The sequence below is a fragment of the Vombatus ursinus genome, unplaced genomic scaffold (assembly GCF_900497805.2).
Source record: "Vombatus ursinus unplaced genomic scaffold, bare-nosed wombat genome assembly UNPS02014797.1, whole genome shotgun sequence".
Lineage (NCBI taxonomy): Eukaryota > Metazoa > Chordata > Mammalia > Diprotodontia > Vombatidae > Vombatus > Vombatus ursinus.
In genome coordinates, this window is record NW_020954575.1 from 15,591,060 (window position 1) to 15,601,153 (window position 10,094).

Here is a 10,094-nt window from a genome sequence, read left to right on the forward strand (position 1 = left end):
ATGAGCAAGAATTCCCTCTACAACATCCCTGGCAAGAGGTTATCCAGTCTTTGCTGGATGACCTCCAGGGAAGGAAAACCCACTATGTTCCAAGGTGACACATTCTACTGTTGGATAACTTTTAGGAACTTTTTCCTTAAAGACCAAAAACTGAATCTGGTGGATGCCTACACTTAGAAGTATACTAAGAAAGATGGATTAATGAAGGAAAGAAAGATAAATGAGAAAGGAAGAAAAGGAATGAGTGTATATAGAAGCCAAGGGTAAATAGACCATTAAGAATTAAGAAGTGGGGGCAGTGAGGTGGCCCAGTGGATAGAGCACCGGCCCTGGAGTCAGGAAGACCTGAATTCAAATCCAGCCTTGGACACTTACTAGCTGTATGTGACCCTGGGCAAGTCACTTAACCCCAATTGCCTCCCTGCCTCCAAAAAATAATCAAGAAGTAGTTTACAGTATCAAAAGAGACAGAGAAGTTGATGAGGATTATGGGGGAGGGAGGGGGAAGGACATTGAATTGGGTGAGGTCATTAAGTTACCAGCAGTAGAAAAAGAAGCTGGTCCTTGAAAGGAAATCACTGGGCTGAGGAAGGAGGGGGGTGGAGTTGGGGAGGAGAAGATTTCTGTCTCCTCCTCCTGCCCCCATTCCCATTATTTCCTCGATGAAAGCTATTTCACTTGAGTGCTATCGACAAAAGGCAGTTATTAAAGGGTTTATTTTTAATTCAGTTTTGCTTTTCAGGTCCACATTATTTCTCTCTCTCTCTTTCATTCTCTCTCTCTCTCTCTTTTTCTCACTCTCCTTCCCTTTCCTCCCTCCCCTCCCTGAGAAAGCAAGAAAAATGTAGCCTATTACAAATACGTATAGCCAAGCAAAATAAATTCCTGCTGTGACAAAAAAAAAAAAGCCTCAATCGTAGCAAGAGGTTTATGAGTGAAAAGGTGATAAGTGGACAGGATGAGTGAGTGTGATAAATTCCCAATAGTTTGACAGTAGAAAGGAGAAACAAGCAGGAAAATAATCTGAGGAGTATCAAAATCTAGGAGAGATTTTTTTAATTATAGGAAGATCTAAGAATTCTGTAGGCTAAGGAGGAAGGAATCAACAATGAGGGAAAGACTGAAGACTTGAGAGGAAAAGAGATGATTAATAGAATAATCTAACAGGACAAGGAAGGATATAGGATCAAGGACACAAGCAGAATAGATTTACCAGGAAGAAAATGCACCTCATCAATCCATCAGTTGACAAGCATTTATTAAATGCTTATTATGTATCAGGCACTGGCCTAGGCACAGGAGAGACAAAGATAAAAATGAAACAGTAACTTGTCCTCAAGCTTATATTCTATCAGGGAATACAATAAGTACTCAAACTTTTATATAATATGTATTATTCATATAATAATATGTACACACGTATAATAAATACAAATATAATTTATTATGATATAATAACTATACTTATATTTGTATATAATAAGTACAAGGTAATTTGGAAGAGGAGGCATTAATAACTGGGGGCTGAGGGGGAGATCAGAAAATGCCTCATGTAAAGGACAATATTTGAGCTGAGCTTCAAAGGAAACTGGGAATTCTAAGATGCAGAAATAAGGTGGAAACATGTTCCAAGCATCTCATTCAAAAGCAAAGATGCAGGAGGTGAGAGATAGAATGGCATGTGTCTAAGAAGTGGCAGAGGGGGAATGAAGGCAATCATATGGGATAGTCTTATACTTCCCAGCCAAGCAAGAGAGCAGCTCATTAGATGAGAGGGAAAGTGGCAGGATGGAGGTAGAGTCTTGCAGAGAGAAGTAGTTTGTGGGAAAATGGGAAGTGTGATAGAGAGTTAAAACAAGATAAATATAAGAAATGCTATGCTGCTGTGACTTAAAAAAAGACATATTTGGTAAACTCATGAGATCTATAGATAACACTAAGGAACAGCTAACATACTGGATGACAAGGTCAGATCCAAGAGGGTTTTGACAGTTAAGAACATTGGGCTGAATCTAATAAGATAAAGTTTAATAGGGATAAACGGAAATTTTTGCAGCTTCATAAGTACAAGATGGGGGAGGTATAGCTATTCAGCAGATGTTCTCAAAAAGATCTGAGGTGTTAGAAGACCACAACAGCAACTGAGTCAACTGTGATTGTGACATTTGTTGTTGTTCAGTTGTGTCTGACTTTTTGTGACCCCATGGACCATAGCATGCCAGGCACTTCTATTCTCCATTATCTCTCAAAGTCTGTCCAAGTTCACATTCATTCTTTTCATGACACTATCTATCCATCTTGTCCTCTGCTATCCCCTTTTCCTTTTGCTTTCAATCTTTCCCATTATCAGGGTCTTTTCCAGTGAGTCCCATCTTCTCATTATGTGGTCAAAGTATTTAAACTTCAGCTTCAGGGGCAGCTAGGTGGTGCAGTGGATAGAGCACCAACCCTGGACTCAGAAGGACCTGAGTTCAAATCTGGCCTCAGATACATAACGCTTACTAGCTGTGTGACCCTGGGCAAGTCACTTAACCCCATTGCCTAGCCAATAAATAAAAATGAACTTCAGCTTCAGTATTTGACCTTCTAGTGAATCACATGAATTAATTTCTTTAAGTATTGACTACTTTGATCTCCTTGCTGTCCAAGGGATTCTCAAAAGTCTCTAGCACCACAATTTGAAAGTGTCAGTTCTGCAGTGCTAACTCTCACAGTCATATATTGCTATTGGAAAAACCATAGCTTTGTTGCCAAGGTAATGTCTCTGCTTTTTAATATCCTGTCCAGGTTCGGCATAGCTTTCCTTCCAAGGAGCAAATGTCTTTTAATTTCATGGCTGCATTCTCCGTCTGTAGTGATCTTTGAGTCCAAGAATATAAAATCTGACACTGCTTCCATTTCTTCTCCCTCTGTTTGCCAGGAAGTGATGGACCAGTTGCCAAGATTTTAGTTTATTGTTTTGTTTCATTGTTTTATGTTAAGCTTCAAGCCAGCTTTTACACTCTCCTCTTTCACCCTGATCAAGAGGCTTCTTAATTTTTCTTTGCTTTCTGCCATCAGAGATTAAGTTAATGAGATCTTGGGCTGAATTACAAGAGGTATAGGCTCCAGAAATAGGGAGGTAATATTGTACTCTGCCCTCATCAGACTTCACTTGGAGTATTGTGCTTGGTTAAGGGTGCTATGGCTAAAGAAGGACATTGGTAAGTTGGAAAGTGTCCAGAGAAGGCAGCTAAGATGGTGAAGGGCTTTGCGTTCATGTCATATGAGGATTTGTTGAAGGAATTGAGCCTGGTTAACCTGGAGAAGAGAAGATTCTGGGGGACATGATAGCTGTATGGAAGAGGAACTAGAATTCTTCCAATACTCAGATATGTTTTAGAGGAAACTTATTTCATGTATGAGCTGGGCTAGATGGCTGAGGAGGTTTCTTCCAAATTCCAATTACATATGTGTACATATTATTTATTTGTATATATTTAGATTTATAAATTATAAATACATTTATATATTATAATACATGTGATATATATGTTATACATAAAAGTATGTATACATATTGTATTCCCTAATAGAATGTAAACTTGAGGACAGGTTACTGTTTCATTTTTATCTTTGTCTCTCCTGTGCCTAGGCCAGTGCCTGATACATAATAAGCATTTCATAAATGCTTGTCAATTGATGGATTTATGAGATGCATTTCCTCCCTGCTAAGTCTGTTCTGCTTGTGTCCTTGATCCTATATCCTTCCTTATCCTGTTAGATTATTCTATTAATCATCTCTTTTCCTCTCAAGTCTTCAATCTTTCGTTCATTGTTGACTCCTTCCTCCTCAGTCCATAGAATTCTCAGATCTTCCTGTAATTAAAAAAAAAAATCTCTCCTAGATTTTGTCATTCCTCAACTCCCTAGATTCTATGATTCTATGACTCAGTTAAGGTAAAACGTGTAGTGAATGCGGTCAGCCCATGATTTTCTTTAGCAGCCTTCAAGGTTTATGAGTAGAAAGAGAAAAGGCAGATGAAGCCTTGGAGGTTACCTACGGTGAGAGGACAGCAATGGTAGAAGGTCAAGGGAAAAGGAGAGGGCATTACTAAAAGAACTTATGATTAAATTGGGTAAAGAATGGATATGGAAGGGGCAGCTAGGTGGCGCAGTGGATAGACACAGGCCCTGGATTCAGGAGGACCAGAGTTCAAATACAGCCTCGGACACATAACACTTAATAGCTGTGTCACCCTGGCAAGTCACTTAAACTCATTGCTTAGCCAAAAAAAAAAAAAAAGAATGGACATGGAAGAAAGGCAAAACAAAGATTATAAACTAGGAGAATAGGCTAGGATTGTAAAACAATAAGGACACAAAACAGGTATCAAAGAAGTAAGAAAACAGGGAAATTGAAAGATCCAGTTGAAAGCAATCTAATCCCTGAAAAGGCCGGCAGTTGGTATGGTGGATGGAGTGCTGGACCTAAAGTCAGGCAGCCCCAGTCACTGACTAGCTGTGGCAAGTCACTTCTGTCTACCTCCATTTCTTCATCTATAAAATGGGAATAATAATAATAGTATCTATCTCCCAGGATTGTTATGAAGATAAAATGAGAAACTGTTTATGAAGTGTTTTGTAAACCTTGAAGAATAACATAAATTTATCATTATTATTATTATTATTATTATCAGAGCAGCTAAATGGCATAGCAGATAGAGTGCTGGAGCTGGAGTCAGGAAGACCTGAGTTCAAATCTAACTTCAGACACTTACTAGCTGTGTGACCCTGGGCAAGTCACTGAATCCTGGTTGCCTCAGTTTCCTCATCTGGGAAATGAGCTGGAGAAAGGAATGGCAAATCACTCCGGTATCTTTGTCAAGAAAACCCCAAAAGGGGTCAGGATGAGTCAGACACAACTGAAACAATGGAACAACAACAACAACTATTATTATTATTATTATTATTATTATCATTGTCATTAAAACTAACTGAGCTGGGATCTGTAAATACAGCAGTTAAGAGGCATCATCTGTTAAGAGACACATTTGCATGTGGAGCGGGGAGATAACAGGTTCTAGTCTTTTCCCTTGTCCTCAGTTTCCTTGTCTGTAAAATAGAAGTATTGCTGTCAGCTACAGCCTTAGGAACAGGAGTGCTTAGGCCAGGGGAGGAAAAGGACAATTACTTTCACAAGCAGATGCCATCATACACATTCAATCTGATCAATGTGGCCTTCAGGTGGGAGCCAAGTTTTGAGATGTCACTTATGATGAACATGGTATCGAGTCTGCTGGCAGTTACCATGGAGACAATGATGTGTGGCTAGAGAGGATCAATGTGTACTACAATAAAGCTACTGGTAACAAACGTACCTCAGGTAATCCTAGTGGATTTGGAGCCTGGCACAATGGATTCAGTCACTGCTGGACCATTCGACTAGACCTTTAAGCCAGATAACTTTATTTTTGGCCAGCCTGGTACAAGAAATAACTGCGCAGAAGGCCATTATACAGAGGGAGTTGAATTAGTAGACTCTGTGTCTATCAGATATGGGGATGAAGGAATAAGAAAGATGTGTGTTTGTAAGACTCATGACTGACCCATTCACTGGGAGGCAGCACTGAATCTGGAAGGGGAACCCTGCTTATCACCAAGATCAGGGAAGAGTGGCCAGACTGAATCATGAGTAACTTCAGTATGATATCTTTTCCCAAGGTAACAGACACTGTAGTTCAGCCCTATAATACCAACTTGTCAATCTACCCATTGGTGGATAATGCAGAAGAAACCTATTCCATTGACAATAAAATTCTGTGTGACATTTTCTTCCAAACCCTTAAACCGACCACACCCAATTATGGAGACTCCAACCATTTGCCTTCTGCTACCAGGCATGGAATCACCAATCCAACCTCTAGTTCCCACCAGCTGAAACTAGCAAAAACATGGCATCATTCCCCTATCAGCACTTCATGCTAGGTTTGGTTATAAAAACAAGATGGCTACTTATAACTCCCAGTACAGTTACTACCTATGACTCCCATCTTCTGGGGCCACATGCCCACACAGGAGGTGGATAAAGCAGACATTTGTGTATATGTGAGACAAGAAAGCAGCTACTTTGAGAGTGGATTCCCAACAATGTGAATAGTACCAGGTGTGACATTATGTCATGCAACCACAAGATGTCTTCCACATTCATTGGCAGCAGCACAGCTAGTCAGAAGCTGTTCAGGTGCATTCTGTATCAATTTACAGCTATGTTCTGCCATCAAGCTTTTTTGCACTGGGTCACAGGTGAAGACATGAATGAGATGGAATTCACAGATGCAGACAACAACATGAATATCTGAATATCAGCAGTGCCAGGATGCCCCTGGGGGTGAACCTGGAGAATTTCAGGAGGAGGAAAGGGAGGATGAGGCTTAGGGATACATCTGCATACATCATTCATTTTAAATGGACTCTCTGCTATTCTTCTTATCCACGGTTTTTCTACTCAGATACTATGGTGCTCACTGTTAGAAGTTAACACTATTGATATGATGATGTACAACACCTCTGTAAATTATTATAATACTTATATTAATTTTTCTGTTGTTGTTCAGTCATGTTAGTTGTATCTGACTCTCCATGACCCCATTTGGGGTTTTCTTGGCAAAGATACTGGAATGTTTGCCATTTCCTTCTCCAGCTCATTTTATAGATGAGGAAACTGGGGCAAAAGGGTTAAGTAACTTGCCCAGGGTCACACAGCTAGTAAGTGTCTGAGGCTAGATTTAAACTCAGGTCTTCCTGACTCCAGGCCCAGTGCTCTATCTATTGTGCATGTATCTAAAAATAATAATTAAGAAATAGATAAAATAAGAGCATTGACTTAGTCAGAGGTGGGGAACCTGCCTCTGATTGGTCCTAGAAGATCTCTAAGATCCCTTCCTTTTCAAAATATTCTATGAAAAATTAGAATTAGTGTTCTACAACAGACATCTGGTTAATGTTTGTTGAACGAATGAATAAAAAAGCACTTATTAAAAGCTTACTGTGTACCAAGCACCATGCTAAACAGAATATAAACTAAAATCAAATTTCTTTAAGGTATGAATAGCTTAACTTACTAAGTCAATCACAGCAAGTATTCCAAATCAATCAAGAAAGCCATGTCCACAAAATTAAAGGTGTATTCACACCTCAGTCCGATGTTTTTTGGTTTATAATCAAACATGGAATATTGTCCCTCTCAGTCTAATATTGAATATTAACCCATTGCTGAACATTCATTAAAACGAGACCAAGAGATAGTCCAAATTTTGAACTACTGACCTCTGATCCCATTACCCCACATAGCCATGTGTGTGTGGGGAAGTGCCACTCAGGGCAAGTTTTTCCAGCTTTTGGCAAGTGACTGTTTTAGAAGAGAGCAATTTGGTGAAGATCCAAGCAATGGGAGATCCCGACTGTGATGTTTTTTTTTCAATGACTGGTTGGGAGAGTATCAAGGATGAAGTAAGCACTTATTAAGCTCCTAACTTGAGTTACTCTATATTCCCTTCTTCCTCAAGTGAGAATTTGCCTGTAAGTACAAAGCAGGGGAAAACCAGCTTTAAAACTCATGAGCATGTTGAACACTCAGTGTTTCTGAAACACATCAGCAGCTCCAAGCCTGTGCCTTGGACGGTGCCTGTTTCTGACAGCACTTTGGAACCTGAGATTGTCCCACGCGCCTTCGCTCACTTACAGAAGGGAAATGGTGTCAGGCAGGGAGACTGTTCCATCTCTTCTCACTCTTTATAACTGAGGGATTCCATAGTGGGAGGCTTTCTTTCCCTTCCATGGACTGGAAATTAGCTCCAAGCTGCCTGGCTGAGCCAGAGGTCATTTGCAAACCAAGAGGTAGTTGGAGAACAAGACTCTTTTGGCTGTGGTTATTCTCAGTCTCTCAACCCAAAAAAGACCCTTTGTTACAGATAATGACAGCATGGGGGAAGCAGTATGAGAGAAGGGGTTCCCTTTTTTATGTGGATTAAGCTGGCTCACCCACCATCCTTCAGTTAGACTGGCCAGCAGACTGGCCAATTCCTTGCCTCTGTTTCCAGAGCACCAGTTTTCTATTAATTTTCTTTTACAAGAACACCTAGCATAAGCAGCTCTAAAATTCTATGATCTTCTGATTAAGAAAGAAGAGAAGGAAGGAAAGAAGGAGGGAGGGAAGCAGGGAAAGAAAAAGGAAAGGAGGAAGTAAAGAAAGAAACAGAAAAGGAAGGCAGAGGGAGGGAGGGAGGAAAAAGGAAAGGAGGAAGGAAAGAAGAAATGAAGAAAGGAAGAAAGGAGAGAGAAAGGGAGGAAGGATGGGAGGGAGTGAGAAAGGAAGGAAAGAGAGAAGGAAGGAAAAAGTAAGAGAAAGAAGGAAAGAAAGAAAGAAAGAAAGAAAGAAAGAAAGAAAGAAAGAAAGAAAGCCACAAGTCTTTTCTTCCATGTAGGTAAATTATGTGTACTGTCAAACTGATGTGTTGTCCTCATTCTCTCTCCTTTGAGTACCCTTCAGGATACTCTGAATTAAACAGGACATTAATAGATTCTGACTTTCTATTCCCGAAAAGTCTTCCACAATATCTCAGTGACACATTTTGTCCCTTCCCCCCTTCCCTCCTTTTCTCTTTCCCTATTGCTTTCTATTCTTTTCTTTCCTTCCTTCCCTACATCCTTCTCTCTTTTCTTTGACCTTTTTCTCTTTGTTCTTTCCTTTTTTCCTTCTTTTTCTTCTTTCCTTTTCCCTTTCTCTCCTTCATTACTTTCTTCCTTCATTCTTTCCCCTCTTGCCATGTCTTTTTGCCCAGAAAGAGTCATTTACTCATTGAATAATTGTCCTAATATGCAAACATAATACCAGTATATGAGGAAGAGGCAGAGATTTGGTTGGACCTCTCCCTCCCAACATGATATAATCACAGGATGCAATTATGTACAGATGATTATGTGTTAATATGTTAAAAAATGGTTAGGGATGTTTCACTTTCCTGTACTACTCTAGTAAAACATCTCTCTGATTTCGTCCTTAGAGAGCAACATCATTGCATAATGATTGGCCAAGCCCCCAGGCAACCCTTGAGAGGTATAATCCAGTCAATTTGACTCCATTGTGGACATTATGTAGTTCAGTCAAGAGCTGGAGACAGTTCAGTCTAGGAGCCAGTAGTGGAGGAAAAAGCCTGCTCCTGAAAGGGAATCAATCTTGTAGGGGAGGAGGATTTTTCTCTCTCTTCTACCCCCACCCTCCACTATTAGCCATGGCAGCTAGCTGTCAGGCAACTAGCCTAAAATAATATATTTGTTGAGTCATTTTTCAGTCATGTTCAACTCTTTGTGATCCCATGTGGGGTTTTCTTGGCAAAGATATTGGAGTGATTTGCCATTTCCTCCTCCAGCTCATTTTACAGATGGGGAAACTGAGGCAAACAAGGTTAAATGACTTGCCCAGGATCACACAGCCAGTAAGTGTCTGAGGCCAGATTTGAACTCAGGAATATGAGTCTTCCTGACTCCAGACCCAGCTCTCTACCCACTGCACCACCTAGCTGTCTCATAAAATAAGGTATCCCATCCGGCAATTGGAGAATCAATTTGAAGCATAGCTGAAGAAGCAGAGACAAACTCTCCAGACAGACATGGATACAAAGAGGCAGTCAACTCCAGAGAGGATGTAGCTTCAAGGAGAGGAACCAGTGGCATTGAAGGAGAGAGATGATTACAGACCCACCAGAGAACCAGCCCTTTCAACTGAGGGTTAAGCTACAGAGAGAACTGCAAGAAGAAAGGAAGAACTTTGAGGTATGTCAGTATTAGAGGATAGAATAGCCTTAGCTAGATGTGCCTAGGTACCATTGTGCTCTAAGTTTTTGCTCACTCTTCTCATGGATGTGCAATGTTTTTTGTGGGAGAGCATGTCCCAGGTTTATCAGTTGCGGGGGTGGGAGGAAAGAAGAGGAAAATATTTTGTAGATACGTCTTTTTACTATGCCAGCTTAGTAAATGCCTTTGCTAAGAACTAATTGTGCCTACTGGCTGACTGTTAAAGAGAAGTACACTGGTACACTGGTACACTGGTACCG

General features: G+C 40.4%; 1 pseudogene; it reads left to right on the forward strand.

The window, feature by feature from the left end:
• Nucleotides 1-5,967, forward strand: LOC114049132 (annotated as a pseudogene).
• The last annotated feature ends 4,127 nt before the right edge of the window (nucleotides 5,968-10,094 follow it).